A 3,596-nucleotide genomic window follows, 5' to 3' on the forward strand; every position below is an offset into this window, starting at 1 on the left:
GCATAGATTAAGCTTTAATTATGAAAAACGTCATGACAGTTTTAGATTTGTATAAAATTTGACCCACCCCCCCTAGTTTTTGTCAAAAGGTCCACGTTTTGAGACCCCCTGAATCCGACAAACAGGTTTTTACGAATGTGTCTATCTGTATGTCTATCTGCCTGTCTTTATGTCTGCCTGGCTGTGAGCACGATAACTTTTGAAAAAATTAATCTATTAGATTGGATTTTGGTACACTCTTTTAGTGTCCTAAACTAAAGTTCAAGTTCTTTAGTCAGCCATTTTAGATAAAAACTTAAAACGTGAGCGCCTTTTGAATATTTTTCAGACCATTTTTTAAAAATTCAAGAATTATCTGTACGGTTATTCATAGTATTTAAAAGTCGAACAATTTATCTAATTACTTGTTTCATAAAATAAAAAATTACTAGAGTTATAGCATTTACAAAATTCCAAAAAACACGAAAATGAACCTTTTAGGCCAATTAACGGACGATATGAAGAAATGGCAAGAGAAGAAAAAGCATGAAAAATAATGTAAAATCCAAAAGTTACTTTTTTCATGCAACATTTTCGCAGTATTTCAAATATTCTCAAATATAATAATGCATTTACAAAAAAATATGTACACACACACACACACATATATATATGTATAACGGTAAGGCTGCACAGTAGACTGTATGTGTGAAGTTTAAATCATATAGAAATCATTGGAAATGATCAAATTCAGTTTATGGAAAAACGACAAAAGTTGTATAAAAACGTTTGATAACAACATTTTTTAAAAAGAATGCGCATTTTTTTAAAAGGGACAATGAGACTTCATCTGTTTTAATAACGATGCAAGTTACGAATTAGAATAATATACATTTATGAGAATGATATAAAAGTTCAGGGTTAAGATCGAGTGCGAAGCACGAGATACGTGATGAGAATGTGTTCGTTAAAGCCGAAGGAGCTTTAACAAAAGAGAATTCACAATCAGGTAAATGCATTATCGAGTGTAAAGCGCGAGAACCAACAGTCGCGCGCCCTAGGCGCGCCATGGGAATGTGCCAGAAACCAGCATTGTGCCGTTTATTCAAGGATCGTTCTCGGTTTTCCTTAGCCCGGCCTACCAAACTTATGCCTCCGAGCCTCACTCTGGCCTTCGAACCTTTTCCCTGTAGTGAGGAAAACCAAGAACGATCCCCTGAAAAAACGGCACCACGCCTGACTCTGGCACCTGCTTTCCTATATAAAAAACTCACTTCAAATATCATAATTTGCACGAAGACAATAAGAAGCACATACTTCCTTAAAATTGTAAATTATTATAGATAGATCAACTGACTACCTCCAAATTCGAATTTTCTCGCCGATAGGAGGTCCAAATTATGCGAGCTCAATTTACAGGTAAATATACAATTTTATCGACATTTTATTGATTTGAGGTTTATCAGCATATTAAACTCTTTCTTTTAAGTCCTAATTCGTCTCAATAACTCCATTCAAACCGGAGATAATTTGCCCTAGCATTACAAATTCTGGTGACCACAATTTTTACTATTTTTGAATTTTCAAAGTTGAGCTCCATTCACAAATAGACAAGTAATCCACATGAATTTTTTCCATTTATTTCGGACAGTTTTATGACTTTAGAAACAGCTGAAAGTTGACTTTCAAATTTTCGGCTTCGTTAATAGTGATTTTCACCAGATTTGTTGTTCTTACAACAACAAAAATTTTTTCACCGATATACGAAAAATCCCATCTAACAGGTAGAAAGATTTCGAATCAGCTTTGCTAAATGCAAAGTTAATACGATTTATTGTCACTGATGTCTATGCGTCTCACTATGTGTGGATGAACCTTCAAGCTTTCTAACAAACAAATGATAAATTTATGAGAGGTTGCATCGAAAGCTTTCCAGTATTCAATTCAGGTTATCGAAATAGTGTACTGATATTTTTCAAAATTCTAAAATATTCAATAATTTATTTTTTACGAGGATTTCTTCAAAAGTACTTTATGTTGAGAAAAAATAAGTATAGGAAGCCGTTTAATGTCTCTAAATGTGCAGGTTTGTGAAATACTATTTTGAATATTTCCGACTTTAATCAGTCTTTGTGCGCGGACGACACAGCAGGACAAGTGCATAAATGAATATTGTAGAATTTTGAAAAATGTAATGCATTATAGAATGTTGAAAGAATATCTGTGTATTTATTCAGATATTCCTGACATAGACCACGTACTGGGAATAGGTGAAATTTAACGCTTGAAAAAGGAGATCGAAGAACGTGTTTTTCGGGATGTTTTTCCCTCTATTGAAAAAAATTGTTTTGGATAAAGTGATCATCCATTGTATTCGGAAAACTTTCAGATTCTTTTTATTAAACAATTAAGATTTTTTTGAGCGAGATGCAATCAAAAGAAGTGAGGGGCCTCGACTTTTGTTCCCAACTTTAGCAAGATTTTTCTCAGCATATTGAACCATTGCGCAGAAAAGCTGTAAGCATGCCAAGCATTCAGTTTGTAGCCAGCGATACATATTATACAGGTATATTTTTGAGATTTGATCTAAATATTATATATTATGTCTTTTGATGGGGGTTTCTGTGATGACTTAGATTTTGTTCCTATTTCAGAGAGTTCGTCTCTAAATTTGCATGCAATGTAACTTGAATTTTAAGTGTAGCTTTACCTATAAAATGACGGTGACAGAAAAATGACACTTCCATGTAAACACCCATATATATGTTGCCTAAAAAGCTAGACGCTAAGAATCTGTAAATAATTGTAATGTAATTATAGATAAGGTATATTCTTAATGTAAAGATAATGACATCCTTGCAGAAAAAAAGAGAATCTTGTACACACGCGCAGAGTAGTAAAGAACTAGTCGCCATAGATGATGTTATCATGACACAAGCACGTGAACATCAATGAAACTTGCACATGACATACATTGACTACAAGCAAGGGTAGTTCTATTTCGACACATAGACGGCAGAGGCATTGTAGTTGTCAAACAACCATGTGAGTCACAAGTTCTACATTGGCAAGACTATTTTAAAAGCAAGCGAGATATTCTGCTTTAAAAACCCGTCTGTGAAGGGGATCTCGATTACGCGCTCAAATTCTTAGAGCAACATGAAGCGGACAGAGTGGGATCCACTATTTGGCTTAAAAAGGGCGTCCTGTTTCCGGAAATTAAGGGATTCGTGATAGCAAGTGCGTTTTATATCAATAAGTGCCTGATAGGTGACGATTGTGTGAAGATACAAATGAATTCATGGAACACATTCTTTATGGTTGTCGCCCGTTTAAAAAAATAAAGACCCGACATCGTGATCTGTGAGAAAAAACATCGAAGAATCTACTCTCGAAATTTGAATTAGTAGAAATTTTATTAATTCATTCAGTACACTTAATTTAAATTTATGAATCAGTTATTTTCAGAAGTTTACTAATTTTATCAGTACAAATACCGTAACTGAAGTTAATCAGTTATACCGTAACTGTAGTCAATCAATTATTGACTTAGAATAAATTTATAGACGAACAATTTCTAATTAAGATTTATTTATACTCCAATATTATTTCTAATA

Source organism: Belonocnema kinseyi, chromosome 7 (assembly GCF_010883055.1).
Source record: "Belonocnema kinseyi isolate 2016_QV_RU_SX_M_011 chromosome 7, B_treatae_v1, whole genome shotgun sequence".
Lineage (NCBI taxonomy): Eukaryota > Metazoa > Arthropoda > Insecta > Hymenoptera > Cynipidae > Belonocnema > Belonocnema kinseyi.